Source organism: Etheostoma spectabile, chromosome 1 (assembly GCF_008692095.1).
Source record: "Etheostoma spectabile isolate EspeVRDwgs_2016 chromosome 1, UIUC_Espe_1.0, whole genome shotgun sequence".
In the NCBI taxonomy this organism is placed as follows: Eukaryota; Metazoa; Chordata; class Actinopteri; order Perciformes; family Percidae; genus Etheostoma; species Etheostoma spectabile.
In genome coordinates, this window is record NC_045733.1 from 28,307,889 (window position 1) to 28,328,591 (window position 20,703).

General features: G+C 43.5%; 1 long non-coding RNA gene across 1 annotated transcript in view; it reads right to left on the bottom strand.

The window, feature by feature from the left end:
- LOC116689445 (uncharacterized) overlaps positions 1-20,703 on the bottom strand; it is a 48,695-nt gene that overhangs the window by 27,781 nt on the left and 211 nt on the right. The window contains exon 2 of the long non-coding RNA XR_004331990.1: positions 14,516-14,530. This is a non-coding gene — a long non-coding RNA (uncharacterized LOC116689445). The remainder of the gene's footprint in view (positions 1-14,515; positions 14,531-20,703) is intronic.

A 20,703-nucleotide genomic window follows, 5' to 3' on the forward strand; every position in this document is an offset into this window, starting at 1 on the left:
TCTGTCCCTTGGTTTCCCCGTCCCTTGGCCCCCTCCTTTCCAGTGTCTTCCGCCCTTTCTGGGTTGTTTTATGTTCCCTTTTGGGGTTTTTGTTTTTTGACATCTGGGATCTGTCTTTGGGGGGGGGTCGGTCACTGGTTTGGGTTTGGGGTTTGTTGGGGGTTTATTTTCCCCATTTGGCGTCTCCTGTTTTTTATCTTTCTGTTCTCCCCGGTCCTGTGGGGTTTCTGTCTTGTGATTCCCGGTAAGTGTCTGTTGTTCTACTTCCTGTTATTTTGATAGTCAGCTTCCTGTCTTGTCGTGTCTAGTCTTGTCTACTTCACTTTGTTTTCTGATTGTCCACCCCGCCCATAATTTGATCACCACTGATGTCTCACCTGTTTCTTCCCGTTACCTCTCATTACCTCCTGTATTTAACCCCAGTGTTTCCTTTGTCTCTTGTTGGATCATTCCAGTTTTGTTTGTCTGTTTGCCATCGTCCTGTGAGCTGTCAACCTTGCCGTCTCCCCGTGTGCTACCTGTTTTGTTTTCCTCAAAGGTGGGAGTCCAAAAACACTCCACAGCCCAACGCAGCACTGTCGAAGGTGAGCAGGACACAGGAAATGCGTGGGAAACTCACAGGGAATGACGACTGCAGCAGTAAACGAGGAACCCAGGTGTCTGGCGGCAATTGGAAAAAAAAATTAAGCAAGGCAACTACTAGGCAAACAAAACCGGTATCACACGGGAGACGGCAGGTTGACAGCTCACAGCGACTATGGCAAACAGCAAACAAAAACGACTGACCAACAAGACCAAGGAAACACTGGGGTTAATACGTGGGTTATGAGGTAACCGGGAACAGGTAGAACATCAGTGGATCACATTAGGCGGGCTGGACATCCGAGACAACAGATGAAGCTAGACAGACTAGACACGACAAGACAGTAAGCTGACTATCAAAAACAGGAAGTAAAACAAACAACACTTAACGGGAATACACAACAGAACCACACAGGCCCGGGGATAAAACAAGAAACAACACATGGAAGGCCAACGGGAAATACACCCCACAACAAAACCCCAACCACACATACCCCCCCACCAAACAGATCCCAGATTTTCAAAAAACAAACCCCAAAAGGGAACACTAAAACAACCCAGAAAGGGCGAAGAGACACTGGAAAGGAGGGGGCCAATGCGGGGAACCAAGGGACATAGCTTGGGGACAGCAGGCAAACCATGAGCACCGGGGACAAGACACAGGGGAGCATGGACAAAGGAGTCCCGTGCAAGGAGGGAATTCACGATGGAGCGAGAAAGGACTGAGAAGAAGAGAGCGAGAGTGGACCAAGGAGAGGAGCAATAGAAGTATGAGGAGGAGGGAGTTGAGAGGGATGGGCCAAAGTGACCAGCAACTAAAAGGCACCTTGATAGCGGGCCATGAAGTCCATAACATGACTGGAGACAGTGGCGAGCGAGGGACCACAGGAGAGCAAGCCAATAGAAGACACAGGGATGACACGAGAGACGCACCTAGACAGGGAGACGCGCAGAGAGCGAGACAGACAAACAGAACAAACCCGAGAGACACAAAGACAATACACATGACAAGACAGAACAGACAGACCCGGGAACGAAAGACCGAGGGAAAGCACAGGACTGAGAGCAAACCGGTAGGAGAACAGAGACAACCAACAGAAAGAGAGAGACAGACAGACAACAAAGAGCGAGATTTACACAGATAAGCGCTAGCCGAGACACGGGAGCAACATGAGACAAAGCAATGGAGTCCAGGGCGATGAGCAACAACACGCGAGGGATTGGAGGAGAGGGACAGAGAAAGATGAGCCAAAAGGAACCAGGGTAGGTACGGAGAAAGAGCCAGCATGAGACGTGTGATACGGAAGAGAAGACACAGAGATAGAAATGACTGACCCCAAGAGAGACACCAGGCTGATAGACAGAGACACAGACAGAGAAATAGATACAGAGAGTATGGAGACAGAGAGAGCATACACCAACAAACAGAGAGGGAGACAGGCAAACGCAGAGACAGAGTGAACTAGACCGGACACAGGCCAAGAGAGACATGGGAGATACTGATACAACCAGAAAGACAGTTGAGATACAACGCACACCGAAAGAGGGCGAAGCACAGAGAGCAGACAGAGCATAACCGTACATGAGAGCACAGCCGACATGATACAAAGATACGAGACAGTGCGACTGAGACGAGTAACGGATGGGCGAGGATGAACCAAGAATGGACTAGAGGAGAAAAAGGGAAGAAGGTCGAGAGAAGCAAGCAGGGCAGGGACACGCAGCCTAGACAGAAAGGCACAAAACAACTAGAACGAGAGGAACTGGAGAGTCACCCACACAAACAGTCGAAAACGGGTCACAAGAACAGAACCACACAGGACCCGGGGGAGAAAACCAAGAAACAAACCACAGGGAAGGCCACAACTGGAAAATAACCCCAACAAAACCCAACCAACAACAGCTTGTGTTATTAATAATCTACATTGTTTTAAAAGTTGTAGGATTCCATCCTTTGTTATCGTTACGTCGCAGGTTTATGGCAGTAAAGGTGGGTTGACGATTTTTTTAACAAACAGGAACATCAGTCGTAGTATGATTCGCTGCAACCCTATTACAATAAGATACCAAAACTACGTCCAGACCTGATTTACTGTGGAAATTTTGTTTTTCACTGGGCACGACGTTGGGGTTTATGTGGGTTTCTGCCGCACGTGGGCATGGGTAACAGGATAGGCAGATGAGGTGGCAAGGGAAAAGCAGTGCAGAGGAAGAGTTCACATGAATTTTCGAATCAGAATCAATCATAATCTAACATCAGAAATACTTATGATCCCCGAAGGGAAACTCCTGTGTTTCCGTTGCACAATAGTAAAATATAAGTAAAGAAATTTAAGGAGTGTGGATCTTACATAGTTAAAGGAATCATTATGATACAGTATTTACATAATTAACAGTAATAGTTTGCCAATGGGAAAAGTAAAATATATATAATAATACATAATTGTACAGTTGAGTTATTTCCACATTAAACGATCCATGTGTTATTGCCAAACCAGATATAATTTCCTGTTACCTCTCTAATGGTGTGTTTCATAACTCCATTGGAGTAGTTAAAGTTTAATGGCCCACAGGCAGAATGACTTCCGGTGGCCTCTGTGGGGCAGTTTTGGGAGAATGAGTCTATCATGAAAGTGTCTCCTGTTGATTGAGCAGCAAGGCCCTGGAGTTGGTGCGAGACATTGCATAGATGGGATGTAGTTTGGACAGCGTCTCCTCTCTGACCACCACCCGACCAGAGTCCTATCCAACCCCCACGCCGTCACCGGCCTTGCGAATCAGTTTTTGATTCCTGTTGGCGTCCGCTACCCTCAGCCTCTGCCCCAGCAGTGCAACAGCAAAAGAGGATAGCACGGGCCACCCACAGACTCAAAAACACCTCCTCATGTTGTCCTGCAGATGTTAAAGGACCTCCGCCTCCTCAGAAAGAGCGTACGGCTTGCTCTTCTGTAGAGGGATGTGTTTCTGGCCCAGTCCAGTTTATTCGTTCCAGTGCACTCGCAGGTGTTTTGTAGTTCCTCCACAATGTCCACACTGACCCCCTTGGATGTGAAACAGTCTCACTGCTGCCTTGGCTCTCCTTATATCCCCACCAGGTCCTGTCACGTTGAAGCTGTAGATGGTTCAGCCTCTCCATGTGACAAGTCCCCCACCACAGCTCTGTACTCAGCCTCGCCCCCCCCCGCTGATATCATCCACCCACGAGAGTCATCAGAAAACTTCTGAAGATGGCAGGACTCTGGTGGTAGTTAAGTCCTGTGGTGTAGATGTGAAGAGGAGGGAGAGAGGACAGTCCCCTCTCTGGGCCCCGTGTTGCCGTATTTGCAGTAGTGTGTCACGATCTTCACAAGTAATAATACTTAGTGTCCGTACAAGAATGTGGCTACGGTCACAGGATGTGAAAGGAAGGGAAACTTATTATTCAGTACAAAGTAGGTATAGCGAAAGACGATCATCGTGGCTAGGGTCTTATCCGATGAGGTTTGGTCCGAGGAGTGGCTGGCTCGACCTGTAAATTCCTTGAATGGAAAGGTGAAAAATAAAAAATAAAATATTTACCAAAGGAAGAAACTATTCAGAGAACATTGGGAGTCAACTGATCAACTGTTTTTAATTTACACCTCTTCTTGAATTTGGACTGTTGTAACAAATTGAAGAACACTAGATGGAGAACCGCCAAATATTGGAGTAATATGAACCATATAGACCAATCTCTAAATAAGTGTTAAATAGCAACTATGAGAACAGAGATGGCCGCAATACGCCCATAGTTGTGCTCTAGAAGCCTGCCTGAATAAGAAGAAGAAAAGAATGGTCCTCCGTTAGCGCCACACAGACGGTTAGCACTCACTGCTGTACCATGTTTCCGAGCCGTGTTCCGACTGTCGGCCACAGGGCCCCTGAGACCTGGCTCGGTCCTCGACCCTGCTACCAGTAACGTTCATCTGCTTTGCTTCTACCGTGAAAGAGAGACCGTCTGATATAAAGATACCTACATAAGCTTGCCCTGCTAACCGTTTAGCTACTACTTTAGGCTACAGCTTGGTGCAAGCTAAATTGAGGACAATAAATTATTGTATTGGTTAGCTGTCGTTGGGTCTGAACGGTAATAGTTTTACACCTCACGTATCGTTGTTATTTAAAAAAACAAACACGAAATGATTTATGCAGAAAAAGTCCACGACCTTGTGTGCCCCTTTAGTTTGTTCAAGGCGTTCATTCACCGCTTTTTAGCGCAGCTGTACGTTAATGTTCTAGCTAACTCGACCAGCTATGCTGTACTATGTAATAGTCGCTAGCTTTTACATGTGCGTCATCGTTTTACTGATGGAAGCCTTTATGATGTAGATTATGACCCTGTGTTTGGGCTCCTAATTATCCTCCCATGTAACTGTCCCTGACCTAACCCCCACCCCCCCCCCCTCTTAGCAAAACCCCCCCCCCCCTTCTTAGTGTCGTTAGCTATAAGATAAGTATATCAATAATTGTTTATTATCCCCAATGGGGAAATTACTGTACTGCACTCGTGTACACACTTTTTTTATACTCCCATCACAGCCTTGCAATACACACACATGCTCAGGCCTCTACCTGACTATACATGGAGAGATGTCTCGAGTGAGTGGGCTGCCATCTGAACCAGCGCCCTGAGCGGTCGTGGGGGTACGTGCCTGCTCAATGGCACCTGGCTGCCCAGGAGGTGACGTGCCCAATCCGCTCCCAGCAACAAACCAATCCCCTCCCAACTTTTTGGGTCCATACGGTGGATTTAACATGTGACCCTCCGGGTCCCACCCAACTCCCTATGACTGAGCTACTGCCACCCCCAACTACGCAAACTTCCTGTCAAGTACAACCTAAACTGACACAACTTGTACCACGGACCCCCATTTGATAAGATTTTGTCCCGCTGACCCCCATCTGAAAGATATTTTGCTTTCAGCTCTTTAATACAGAAAGTTTTTGTACATCCATGACGAAAATAGTCATCGTCTATCATTGTGTGTTGGATGGATGGAATGTAAAGTGACAATCCGGAACCTCTTCAAGCGCCCAAATTTTGGTACAGTTTGATCGATAATATATCTGTGTGGTGTGTGTGTGTGTGTGTTTTGTTGTGTGTGTGTGTGTGTGGTGTGTTTATATTATATTATAATATATATTATACTAGATTATGTTACAGCGTATAAGGCAGTCCACTCTCTGCTTGCCTGTGTAGATTTTTTATCAAGTGTTCTTAAATAGTAGATTTTTGATTGACTGTTTTATTAAACACCAACTGTGTTCCCTCCATACTTATAGGTCTATTTATTGTTTCATTCATTTCCCGCTTCTTTGTTTTTGGTGGGGGAGGATATTTTTCTAGAAACTGCACTTGATCACATCCTGTATGCAAAAGCCACCCCTTGGCCTCAAAAGCTTCGGATCATTTTGGTGTTTAAGGTTGCAATAAGAGTGTCTGGCCAACTTCAATGCTGTTTAATAAGATATTCACTCATTCAAATCAAGATCGTAGACGTTCTTGGTTACTGCTTGGTTGGCGCTATGTTAAAACCAAAACGGGTATTGTCGAAACTGGTTTATTATTTGTGATATGCATTACCTGTGGAGTTCTTGAAGCTTCATTTGAATTACACACTAGTATTTACAACCATTTGAGAGATTCTGTTTCTACACTTGGTGGTTTTCCACTCCAGTGCATCCAGCATTTACTCCCATGGCAAGGTGGAGACGGCTGAGGATGTTTTGATGCCCGTTGGGTCACTTACCTTAGCAAGCCTGACAAGATGCCTGTGGAGCTGATAGAAGGTGAACTTTTGTTGCAACATATGCTTTTCATATCTGGTTTTGTGGTCCTCCTCCCGTTGTTCCTTTGGACATATGTCTATTTCGTTGGGTCAAATACATACCCAGTAAATAATGGACTAATTTTTTGATATTTTAATTCCCCTGTTAGTACACAGCAGGGTCGTTACAATAGGCTCTTCCCACAGTAACCACCATTAGCACAACAGCTAGTATTATGGGTTTTATCTCTACCAGATATGCTTTTTCCCTCTATGTTATTGTGTTGCATTTCTCTGTCTGTTATTGCTGTTTTTTTAGTAATTGTTATTTCATTTTTTTCCATTCATTTTTCAAGTCATTGAACACCCTGATTGGTATACCTGGTACCTGAGGCCAAGATTCTGATCGCACTAAGGGCTTTGTCGGAGACTGATTACTTGCTAGCGCCGTCCGCATCTGAGAGCCGTTAAGGTTTAGTGTGCCGGCCCTTCAGTAGGTTCACTCGGTCTGCCCTAAAACCTGAGTTTGTTTAGTGGGGACTGTTGACAGACTCACAGCCTGAATGACTTAACTTAACATCACTTAAGTTCATAGAATTCTGACTTTGTTTTTTCATGTCGCACTCACAAACTTTCACATTAGGGGTCATATTGCACACTTTGCTTAAAAAGCACCCAACCATTTAATTAGAAATAAAGCACAACTAAAATGTACTCAGATATTAACTGGAGGGTGAAAATAAACAATATTAAAGAATGTTATCAAAAACAACTTTACAGAATTACGGTGGCTAACTAGAGGAGGTTTGTAGCCTGTTGAGAATGTGTGTTTGAGGAAGTTTTTTGTAAACATTCCAGTGGATGTATCATTTTGAATATCTGCAGTGAGGTTCATAGGGATGGTTGCGCAACACAATGCCGACTTACCCACCTGCTAGTACCCTCTGCTCGGCTTAACTCGAGCGCGTTCCCCTTCCTCCATGTTCCGTTGTAATTTAGTACTGCCTCTTGGTTTAGCGAGCCATGGCTGGTCGTCAAGCGACACCGCAGAAAACTGCCATGGACACACAGAACGTCAAAGGTGTTGTTGGTTTTGACAAATTTTGTTACCAAAGGAGTCGGAGCTTATAAACCGCTGCTAAACGTACAGTGTTTTAAAAATGGCGTGGTGCGCCGTGATCGATGACAACTCTCTCCGAGCATCTGTCGTCTGCCGGTTTTTCACGTCACCTTTTTTGGTAGCGCCGTCCGTTTGCTTGAATTCCAATGGAGGTAGATACTCCAAAAAAAAAGTACCTGTTAGCAGTGTACTGGGTACTTTTTTCCATTAAGGAAACAAAATGTGGAATCGATGCATATAATGTAATGAAAAACACCATAAGGCCTGTCTCCCAAACAGATCGCTGTGGGAAGTAGAGCTTTGCCAGCGTCTAGACTGCAGGTTTGGGGTGGGTTGATTGATGGGGCGGTCTGAGGGTACTGGGGCCAGGCAGGGGGATTGGAGGTGAAAGAGGATTTTATATATTTAATGCAGAGGTGGATGAGGGCGGGGTGATGTGCTGCCACGTCCTTGGTGTAGGTGATGACCCTAGCGAATAGTTTTGGACATACTTCAGCCTGTCTAGGGTTTTTGCTGGCTGACCCAGACAGGACTCCATTGCAGTAGTCCTAAGAGAGGATGAAAGCATGTACGAGGTTGCTGCCAACGGAGTCCAAGACTGTGGCCAAGTCGGAATGTTTTTAGGATGATAACAGGCGTATTTGGTGATATATTTTATTAGGTATTAAAGAACTAGTGATGCTCCTCATTGTTTTGTTATATGTGTTTTGCAGGACAAAGCTGCCCCCATAAAGCAATTTATCCTATCTGATCCAAGAGCTGAAGCCAACCCTGTCAGAACTTGGCATCTCAACCCATAAAGATGCTGGGTCATGATAATTATAGACTGTCAGTTGAGACTGCCGCTGTACTATACTACCACATTTCGTTGGGAGACGTTAGAAATAGAAATGCTTCAGGCAGTAATGACCTTCCAGCGAGCCTCCAACCCCTGAATGTTTGCTGTGCCTACTCTAGAAAGCGCACATCAAAACATGAATTTATATGCTATACACTTGCTTTGCAGCCAAAAAACAATCTTTTGTTCGCTCTTTCCTGCAGGTCAGTTTGATGTATAATAAAAGAAGAGCCTCGATTCTCCCTGTCAAAATTTAGCTATATTGTTCCAAATCCCATGCTGTCGCTGTTGTTTACAATTTGACCTAATAAAGTCAATAATCAAAGAATGTGTATTGTATGTTCTTTTCTGGGAATCATTGAACACTTTCAATGGTGTCTTTTTTTCATTTGCTTTTTGACTACATAGCAGAAAAAACACAGGTGTAAATAAATGTTTGCGCATGTCCATTTAGAGTTTCCCTGCCATATGCACTGCTTCCTAGTGACGTAGCTTACTGTCGCTTTTACATAAAATGGAGCCCTTGTTTCATGGTCTTACGTCAGATCTTTGCTTTACGAAATCAACTGTATGTTGTTGGAAATACATTCTATTATGCATGTGCACCCAGCTGCACATGCATATAAACTTTTTTCACAACAGACTTACACAAACACACAATTCATTCCATTTGAATGAATGTAAATACAACGCTTCTCTAAGTGAATGTGATTATCAACTACACAAGACCCAGTATCACCCTGGTTGCTGTTTTGGTCAGTCTTTACATCCATGGTATTTAACCCTAGTAACAAATGCTAATTATTTGTTAAATAAGAAGTACATGATGTATGGGGTCCAAGGTCACACTGTTTAATTGTCCACATTACAGAAGGATTTACCTTTCTCAAAAGACCGTCGTAACGTTGTGTTCCCCTCAAACTTCTCCTCATCCGCCTAACGGCGACAGAAAGCGTAAATCTTCTGCCTGTTATTAATTTTACAATACTCTTGCCTTTGCCAACCTATTTACGTACATGGTGAGTTAACCAAGGGCTGTCCACACATTCAGTGTTATAACTATATTTATTAACATATATTTATGTATTTTCCTTCTTTATATGATAATTATGATCTATTAGTAGTGCCGCTAACCCAATTAAAGCAATTTCTGCCAATGTGATGAACAAAAAGATCTTGTATCATTATAACTAACTTACAAAAAAAAATACTAACTCATTTTTAGAAAGCGTCCCTCATAATGGAGTTTATTTTGAAAGTCTTGCCGCGGAAGTAGTATGACCTGTCACTGAGAGCATAGAGCAGATACCGCTAGCTAAAGAAGTGCCTGCCTGCTGCTGAAAAAAAACAACACGTCCTGCGCGGTGGACACTTGACATCATAATGGCTGTGTTGTGGTGGTAAATTGCTGACAACTAACGCTACGATATCGAACGACTCATATAACCAAGCGGACCCTTTCTGGAAGCGCACCGGAGCCTCAGTTTCGTCGTAATGTCACTAAGCTAGTCCGGTCTAACGCTAGCATGTTAACTGAACTGGGAGGCTATCTAGCTGACTAGGTACGTAGTAGCCTGACAGCTAAGCTACTACAGCTTTGACAGTTTCTCATGAGACATGCTTACCATTAGTGTCGAAGTTAACTGTTCTGAGACTTGCTTACGTTTGTCTCCCCCCCCCCCCCCCCCCCCCCCCCCCCCCCCCCCCCCCCCCCCCCCCCCCCCCCCCCCCCCCCCCCCCCCCCCCCCCCCCCCCCCCCCCCCCCCCCCCCCCCCCCCCCCCCCACCCCCCCCCCCCGGTAAGTATAGTTTACGTAAAAGATAACGAGCTTATTGACATTTTATCTTTCTATACCAAAGGGCCTGCTTGAGAGGCTGCGACTCTCACTGTCTAGTGAATTTGGGTTTACCCGTAGACAAATTTAAACTAATTGGAATATATCAGATGATTTTACGCTACAATAGCATGTTTAAATGAAGATTATTTTGAGACCATTTGAGTTTGATTTAAAAACTTTGTTAAGACCCCCCCCCCCCCCACCCCTCCAACACAAGAACCAACAACATCTTGTCATTTGTCATCACTGATTCCATTTCTTATTACTTACTGCCATACATGATAGTAAATACAATTATCCTCCTTTCTCCAACCTCAGGGCCCAAAGTAATGCTCACAATACCTCAGGCCGCCGATGGAGGGATCAGGCCTGTGGATGAAAAAGGACGCTTACATCATTCCCATAGCTCCAGCAATCCACCATCAACTACGTAAGCACTTTCTTCCTGACTCATGACCAATTTTATATCCCGCCTGTCTAAAGTCAGGAGTCTTTTCATCATTTTTTTTATGAGTTCAGCTTTGGTATTACACATTGTGACAAGGACAAAATGGGACGCGAAGACTGTTCACAGGTGCGCTGCTAGACAGCAGAGGTCTGAGTCACCAGGTACGTCTGAACAGTTTTATTAGTTTCAATGTTGTTTCAGACTCTGTGTTAGAAGCATCCATACAGTCACTCTTTTCATTCAAGTGCATTTCAAGTTTATTCATTCTTTTCATTCAAGTATTTCACACCCTCTCTGCTGACTGACTGCGATCTATTCCAATATTTTATTGGTATCTACAAGAAAAAAAAAAAAGACTGAAGTGCACATTCCTGAGTAAATGCCCTAAAATGTCATGGACAGTGAGGATTTACACACAGAGAGAGTTTTAATTGCCCGTAAATCTACGGGATGTGATCGTCATGTGAGATTGTACGACATGCAACAGGCACATTACATATTCCCAGACTCTTTAGTTTCTGTTTATAAATATGTTTCACACCACACACCACACACCCCACACGCGGCACACACACACACACACACACATTAAGATTGAAATGGGAACTGATTTATCTGTTGGTTATCCTTTCCATAAACATTAACCAAAGACAATTTCTTTAATTAGCAAAATGAAATGCAGGTTTTGTTATCCCTGCATTATAAGAACTATGTGAATGTCTCTTTTACACCTGATTGAACAACTATTTCTCGCCTGTAATTTCATCAGCCCAAGTATAAAATTTTGTAAAGTTTATTTTTTGGGCTTTTTGCCTTATCTTGATAGGAAGAGCTGTAGACAGGAAAGGTGGGTGGAGTAGAGTGTGGGCAACATGCGGGTTGAAACTAAGCCAGCTGCTGCAGTTTGGGACGTGCCTTGGTACATCGTGCTCACACTCATTCAAGTGACTACAGGCACCAAGAGAAAACATTTTTTAATCATTATGCATCATTCTTATAAATGATCATACTTGTGTACTTGAGCAGATATTTTTTTTTTCAACCTTCCAACGCTAGGAAAGTCATCCTCTCGCTTCAGGGTTTTAGAAAGCCTGGCTTTAACCTGTTATCTTCTAGAAGGAGGCAAATATAAGAACATCATGCACACACCCTACCAGGTGTGAATCAACCTGAGCATAAATCGATGTTGCAATCAATCTCCGCTATATGACTGAATATTGTCCTTAGATTTTGGATATTCATAACATTTTTTACGTTTTGACTTTACCTTGTTTTACGGCTGCATACAGAAAACGTGATGCATTTCTGAACATACCCAGACTGTTCTGCTGTTCTATATTTACCTTTACCCACTAGTCGTTACATAATTTCTGGAGAATTTTATCAAAATACCATGTGTAATAACATTTAGTTAAGCCCAACTAATAAGCACAAAAGTGTGTGAGGTTTTGGTCTAGAATACTTGGTATGTTTGTTTTTTTCTCTATAATCGCCAGCCCTATGTGGATATACGACCAAGTTTAATTTAAACCTATGTGGAGCTTTGGTGGGCCCTCCCATGAGGAAATTCTATAAAGATGACAACAAACTGTTTGGCCGTCCACGTGAGAAGACAGAGGAACCGAAGAGTAAAAAAAACTGATGAACTGACATGATGGAGTATTAAAGTCGCCATAACACACAATCTTCTGAACACAGCCCTATGAGAAATACAGAGAGAGTTGTGTTGAGGCTGATAGTCATAATTACTTTTTCTCAACTCATTTGGCAATGGCTTGAATGTACGATGTTTATAATATCAAAATGTTAGGCGTAAAAGCTTAAAAGAAAACACTTTCGCAAAGGTATTGATTGGATTAGTCACAAGCCTCGCTTGGAATCATGAACAAACATACCGAGCCAGCACGTTGTCAAACGGTAATTTTATGTTTTTCTTTTCTAATCAATGCTTTAAATGTGTTTACAATCTACACCAGGCAGAAAAAAACTATAAAACAAATTTCACCTGAAAAAATTTTAATATGGAAGTCTGACGCACACGTGCAGTAATTTCAAGACCTTACATACACCTTTAGGAGTGTGTGTTGGACGCTTCATGATCTCAAGTCCTACACTGCATTATGACTATCTTTCCATATACTGCATGTGTTTATCCTACATACAGTTCTTATTTGCGGTGTTGGGGCTTTGTTTTGTTTGTTGGTAATTCATAGAGAAACACACCGTGAAATGCTGGGAAAGCCCTGCTGAATGAAGCCCTCTCACCAGGACCTCCAGTGGTGTCATCGCCCAGCAAGGAGCGAGTACGGATCAGGAGTTATTCGGCACGATGCGTGGAGGAGGGTCTGGCTAGTCCACACAGCATTCCGGGACGGGATCAAACCACGCTCTGGTTTATTGGCATCCCTTAACCCTCGTATTGTCTTCACTTCCGTGACCCTCTCGTTATCCCCTTTGGTCACACTGACCGTGACTTATTTGGGTTTTTAAACACAATTCCGAAATAAATTTTACTTCATAATCTATTAACAATCCAATGTTCAAACAATTGGATAACATATCATGGTTTAGGGAATGCAATCAGTCTCTGTTATTAAAATGAGAGTGGATTTGTGTTGTTTTTTGTCATAGGTATAATTCATGTTAAATCCACTTGGAAAAAACCACGTTTCATATCCAAGATAATTTTCTATTGGAGTCAGAATACATTGTTATCACAAAATAAGGTAAGGCATTGATTTTCCGGTAGAAAGTGTAACTTGTACATTTGTCTTCTTGAAAAATTTGAAATGGTCAATTTGACCGAATAGTCATGACACAGTGTTGAAGCCATTACAACATTTTTGTTTTTGTTTCATTATATACCCTGTGATGGTTCTGCAGTTTGTGTTTTGAGCACTGGGTGGCGCTTGCCTGGGAAGGCTCAAGGGTAATCCCTCAGTACACAGTGTGTGTGGAGAACGGGAAGCAACAGCTTTTTCACCGTGTTGTTGCGTGTCAGTTTCGAGCAGTTTAATGTCACGTGTCAGTCGTATTTAAGTTTTGGAATTTGGACAAATGGGAAATACAATGGTCACAGCACCAACTGCAGACAGTACGTGTGGCCTTGATTTATCTGGCAATCAACACGTCCAAGCAAGTTCTCCCCTGATCCCCCGATTGGCCGAGTGTAGAGATATAAGAGCTCTAACATTAAAGTGAAAGCTTCTTAATGAACTCGCAGATCCGCATTCCTTGGATATGTACACAGCTGGACTCAGGACTCCGTCGTGGGTTCGCACATCATATCGCCATCGTGGATTTCTGGGTCTCGAGGTGGATCGTTTTGTAAACCCGCAGCGTCTACTCTTCAGTGAAAGACGAACCAGAACGGAGCCACCAGGGACCCACATGGAGATTTGGGCGGCCGGCGCGGTTGCGCGAGTCGGAGCAGAGTGGAAAACTCAGTGTCGGCAACACTTGACAGGCTGAGGACAGTTGGAGCAAGACCAATTGACAAGGTCAACCACGTTAGCGCTACCATAATACATTCAGTGGCCCTCAACATTTAACAGTGTGCCACATGATAAGACCTACCAATTGGTTTTTAAATAAACTGTGGTTGTATCTAAATGCTGTTTATTATTAAGGAGTGTTTTTGGATTATGTGGGTTGACTAGAGATCTGACAAGGGTACACTGCCGTAGTATGCTGATGAGTTCACCCCAGCGTGACCGATGGCCGCCAGCTGAAACTGAACCCACATTCTGTCATTAAACGACCTGTCAACTAACACACAAAGCCTATGATAAATTGGAAACGCTTCAAACAACAAGAAATTTAAAATTAAACAGAGCAGCTACGCTGAAAAGGTCAATACAAGTGTTGTGCAGGCAGAGAATAGAATACGAGGTATGCATTGTACTTTTGACAATACCAACTCTGCTGCAAAGAAGCAAAGGAACGCCACATCTCTGGAAAACCTCGTACCTCCTGCAAAAACATACACATTAGATTTGGTTTAAAGCAAAGATGTTGGTGTGTTTCTGATTTTCATGACAACGAAACTAACATGGTTTGGCAATAGATATCCTAATCTGCTGAAAATGAGATTGTGAAGTGAAACCTAGAAGCAGTATCTCTAATGTTGTAACGATGTTTCTGCACAACCTCTTGTCAGAAAGTCGCGCCAGCTCAAAAGCAGTTCTCTCTATGTGCATCAGCGCACGCATATCAAGCTGAGGCAGAGATACTGCGCTTGAACTCGCGCGCAGCTTTAAGAGAAGCACGCTTGGAAGAGCAAACGAGGAGCTACGGAGACGACAGGAAAGGCTGACTTCGGAACCGAAATGCCCTTGCTCTAAATTAGCATATTATCTTGCTTCCAGTCACCAGCTTGCTCTCAAACACCAGTCAACTGGATGGATCTTAATTTTTGAAAAGGAACAAGGTTAAAGGACCTTCCACCATTTTCCAATTCATGAAAAAGGAGCAAGGTTAAAGTAAAAATTCCCTTCACTAATCCACGAGCAAATCAATAAACCTACCCTTCGGTGTACTCTAACACCACCACTCACATGCACAACAACCATTAATTGCGAACAACAGCATTTGGGATGCAAACCCGACCCAGTCATGATATTCATCCTAAAACAACAAAGCATGGTAAACCATTTAGTGTAACTCTTCTGGACCCTCACTTGCAATCTAAAATCCAAATGTCGTAGATCGAACCTACTACTGCAAAGAAGGTATGAAACATCAGCACGTATGGACTGCTGCCAAAGCCAAATGAATATCAACATTGCGTATACAACAACAACTGCTCATTTATTACCACCAAAGATAAATACCTTTTTTGATGGATCCTCTGGGAGATAATCTTTTTATACGGACGTTCGAACATTGGTGTGGATGCAATGCCAGCAAAAAGGGGGATTGTTTTTATTTTTCCTGATAGTACACAAGATGACGTCACAAGGAGTTAGTTCGTATCTTCGAGTATTGCTCCAGAAAGAGGCTTACATTGCTAAACATTTGTTGCTAAGAACACTTTGGCATGACACATAAGATCACCGCAGATACATGGAAAAAGTCCGCAATTGGCCTATGGTAAAATCGGAGGACGTCGGAGCCTTCAGCATATGGTTGTTTTTTGCGGGAATGTGGTAATGCAATGGAGGATGTGCTTTGCACTGAGAGAACTGGACATGCCGCGCGATATGAGAGTCATGATTCTAAAACTTTCCATATACGTTTAACGAGCACATGGAATTTTCTGCTTGTGAAATATTTGGCTAAATTCATCGCATGGCAGATTCATGACTTGGTCCACATTCCATAACTGAAGTAAAATAGTGTCTGACCCATCTTTGGGGAATATCCAGAACACACAGCTTGTTTACCATGAATAAAAATTGCACAAATGACAAATCACGATTTAAAGAAACAGTTTTTGCACCCTGCTACTTGAAACACTTCCATCTAACATCACTCATAACTGCACAACCATTCAGTGCAAAATGGTTCATCTGCAACGACACACCCCCATTTGTTGTGGATGCTCTCAAGTTCATCCACTGGTACGGTGTCCGCTATTGGAAGGAGAACACGCATATGGGACAAAACCTTTAAGGAAAAGGAGTTGGCTTTTGTTGCTCTGCATTGCCCCGCACCCCCCCCTATGAGTACAGGATTGCGATAAGCGCTTGACTGCAATAATGCTACCAAAACCATCCCATCCTTCACATCAACCATCATGTATCTCAAACACACAGACTCTAACAGAAAGAAAAAAAAAATAAAAACAAAAAAAAAAAGGGGAAACAAAAAAATTAGGACACCTGTGACGCGGCACGTCTCCTATCACATGTGGTCATACAGGGTCTGGGATTAGTGACGGATTTTATCCCTCCACCATTCAGGTAAAGTCCGAGTAAAGGCGCCAAATTCATACAAACTATTGCATTTCTTTATCAGTAGTACAGCCCATTTGCTCAAAACCTGATGATGAAGTTAAATAATGGAAGTAAACTCAAATCAGTCTACGAACCATGCCTCAAGTGTCATCAGTTTCCATTCCAGGTACTGGGTTTTTAGAGATTGCAAGTCTCACTGAAAACGTTCTACACTTAACGCAGACAGTTTACACCCAGAACAGGATGCTGTAGGAACAGGCAACATCACACAAGAAGAGAACAGCAAACATGGCCCTACTTGATGGGTTGTATGTTCCTCGCATCCAGCGACCGGGGAGTTGTTGATAGGCACCAACCCCTCCAAAATGCTTGAACCCTGGAAGTATCGTCAACCATTCACGGAAATGGACCTTATGCCATTAGACCCTATTGTGTGTGGGGTTTTACTGTCCCATTCAGGATGCGTATTATGCCAGTGTGAAGAGGCCAACTGCTACAGTTAATAGGACTCTCAATAGAAAGACTGAGATGAGTTACGAATGCATTTACAACATTGATTTTTAATGGCCTACAACAGAGACAAGAGGTATATGTCAGATTGACGTAAAGTTCATGGAAATTATGATAAGTCAGTTCAACTTCAAATGACTTTACAGCTTCAACCCGTTCAAGAAAGAAATTCTCTCTTGCCAAACATCACTGTATTGCAGCACGCATTCTTGATTGAAGAGGAGGTTTGAGAGAAATGAAAGTACCATCCAGAACACCCAACTTTGTCTCAGTGATGTTCAAATCAAAAAAGGATATGTCTGAACGCGTGCAGAACATCAGTTGGAGGTGCGAGGAAATATTAGTACATTCCACCACCATGGAGTGTACCTCCTAGAAAACATCTCCGTGTTGTGTTTGACTGTGGAGCAGCGTACTAGAGACATTCGTACCAGTCAGCTTCTAAAGGTCCTTATCTACCAGTCTTGTTAGGGTCATCCGACACTTTCAGTACAGAAACTCTGTGCCATAAGTCTGCGCATTCATCCTGTTCCACCAATCCAAGGTAGCCCAGATAATCAAATTTCCTGCTGATTCTTGTGGTGGCCCGAATGTGACTGTAATACGACTTGTGGAATACAGGAATGACTGGGCATCTGTTCGGGGCAGTAATCGTCTCCTAGCTGTGCTTTTACGCTCTACGAAAGACTGCGAAATCCTCAACCGTTTCTCTGATGAAGTAATAGCACATCAATCGGACGTTTTAATGTGATGACTGCTTAAAGCATGCCGTCTGCAGGATGAGCTGTGGAAATGGGTCAGGATCTGACGCATTTTCAAAGGTGGGGCTTCCTTTGACAAATGGACTTAGTATAATCGGCGTGTATTGCTATCCATTCCAGAAAGCAAATCACGATGTCTGCTAGTTGATTGGACAGAACCAGTTGCCAGTTAAGAGGCCCTTGGCCTTCCTTTGGTTGTGTTGAACCGATGTTTTTAAGTTCAAGATGTCACCAAGGAACACCACCTCACTAGACGTGGTTGCTTCTGTCTTGGTTCCACTCAGTTTATGATCCTTTAGGATTTCTTGCACCACTCACACTTCCAGCAATTCATATTGCAGGAATTTGTTGTAGGTCGAGTAATGATTGGATGACTAATTCCCTCGCTCTCCACAGCACATGGACAATGGTTGCCTGACGATTAGGTTATTTGCATTTAAGGTGGATCGATGCTCAGCCATGCAAAAAGGTGTTTGGACAACTTATTCCACAGCCAATTCATCACTTTTCAGATCCGTGAAGGTGGATATGGTTACAGTGACGATATCCTTAGAATGCAGAACTACCGCAACAAGGCATGTCCTGTCTTGCTAGGAAATGGCTAGTGGCTCCATGTGAAGACAAGTCACCATCCCTTTGGAACTCCTGGCAGCTTTTCTCGCAGTACGTGTTGGACACGATCTTAAGCAGATTTACAGCTCCTCTTGAAATCATGTTTTTGGGACTGAGAGTCTTCAGTTTCTAATTATATCAGAAATAAGAATAGGAGATTTAAACTTTGTGGCAACAGGATAGCCACTATCACAGAGCCACCGGATGTCGCTCCGTGAGTATGTTCAGACCACCCAGAATCCCCTGCAGATGAAGCTTCAAGGGGGATAACAGATAGATGTTTTTTGATACACCGAGATATTGGAAGGCCCGATTCTGTGGTAACCCTGGACAGCCTGGCCCGTAGTCATCTTAGATTCTGAAATTTTCCGTTGACGACCCCGTTGAAAAGGGTAGCTCACAGTTTCATGCATTGACTGTTTGAGACATAAAAAATGCTACTAAACACTATTCTCGTACTTTTCTATTGGAGAGATTAAAGAGGTCAGTTGCTGGATCTTGAAAATTAAGATTCTTTCACGTAGAATGAGCAGAAAAAGAAAACAACTCACGTAAAAGAATGCAACATCATGACAATGAAGGCAAAAGGAAATCAGCCCTTAAAACACATTTGCCGGCCAGAGTTTGACTCTGAGGATCTGCATGTGCAGAGAGATGGCCATTATTCAGCTTCACGTCAACAGGGGGGAGGAAAGATTTTCAGAGGTTATTTGCTGCTTATCATCGGCCAATATGGAGTGAAACAGGAAGAAAATCAAACTCTACAAATGGACCCCACTTTGGAGGTGGTTGATTAGGGTTAGAGGAGACTGAGTAAGGCTGCCTATGCCTGAGGATATAACACATCCACTACCTATCCCAAGGACCAACTGTGTCCCTCTTTAATATTAAGGCATTCACGCATCAGGTGTTGGCCATGGTGGAGAAACCATGTCTCTCCAATTAAGTTCACATACTGGATGACCAGTGCCATCAGCAACAAGAAAAATCCTTCCAAATGTGGCTTCTGTAGGCCCATAGAGGGAAACTGGGTGAGCAGAAAATGGCCAACTTCCCACAGGAGAGACTTTATTCCAGATCTTCCCCCTTCACCACTGTGGGGTTGACTATTTTTGTACCGATTGCGGTCAGAGGGGACGTAGCCTAAAAAGCCTATGGAGTCTTTTTGACTTGATGCGTTAGGCACGTCCACTTGGATTGCTCTCTCTTTGGCATACGTGACTCGTATCAATGCAGTGACCAGTTTGTTTTTTAAAGAGGACATTTTCTGAATCTACTTTCGACAATGGCTAACTCATTGGTGCGAAGGGAGCTGCGAGAAGCTCTTGCTGTTTTAAATCCGCGAAAACAAACAAAGGCTTTTCTACAAGAGGATAAAAGTGGAGCTCACAACAGCAGCCCAGCTGTCTCATCAGGAGTGTGTGGGTAACGTATCAAAGATGTTCGACTGATGCTTACATACAGTTTTACATCCAAACTCTGGATGATTAGAGTATTCCATACAGTTTTGTGTGTTAAGTCGCAGCTATTCTAAATGATCGACCCATCACCAGTTATCTGAAGACCCTAACGATCTGTAGCTCTACCACCCAACTCATTTACTTACATTGAAAAAAACCATGTTCACCCCTGGTGTGTGAAAGCTGACCTTATACATCAAACGGAGTTGAGCAAGTTGCAGTTACATCTCTGACCTTTTTGGAAGCGCGCTGGATAAGAGAATACTTACCCTGTTACAGGATCGCCAAAGTGGATTAGGAAACGAAGTCTTATGTCTGAGATATTGTATCTTATTGCGGATTCTACATCTCCCGGCAGATTCCGGTTACTTGGAAAAGGTCCTACTAGACATATCCATGACACGAAAGGACTGGTGCGTGCTGACCCAATTACAAACAAGACCAGCATACTAGACAGGCCGTGACAACTTGTCTCTTCCTGCAGGAGCGCTGCAACATAATCTGTCGAGTAACGGTAACTACGTCCTACCTGTTGGATTTTTTTTTTGTTTTTTTTTTTTTTTTTTTCTTTTTTTTGTTGTTGTGTGATTTCTTTTGGATTGTTTATGGCTCCTTGTGTTAATCTTTATTAAATTGTTTATGCCCTCCTGCCTTTACACTTGGGCTGGGAGTGTTGAAGCCAGTCAACAGTTTGTTTTGTTTCATTTATATACCATGTATGGTTCTGCGTTTTTTGTGTTTGAGCCACTGGTGGTCCCTTTGCTGGGAAGCATAAGGTAATCCAGCCGCAGGTACCCAGGTGTGTGAGACACGAAAGCAACAGCTGTTTCACCGTGTTATGCGTTCAGTTCG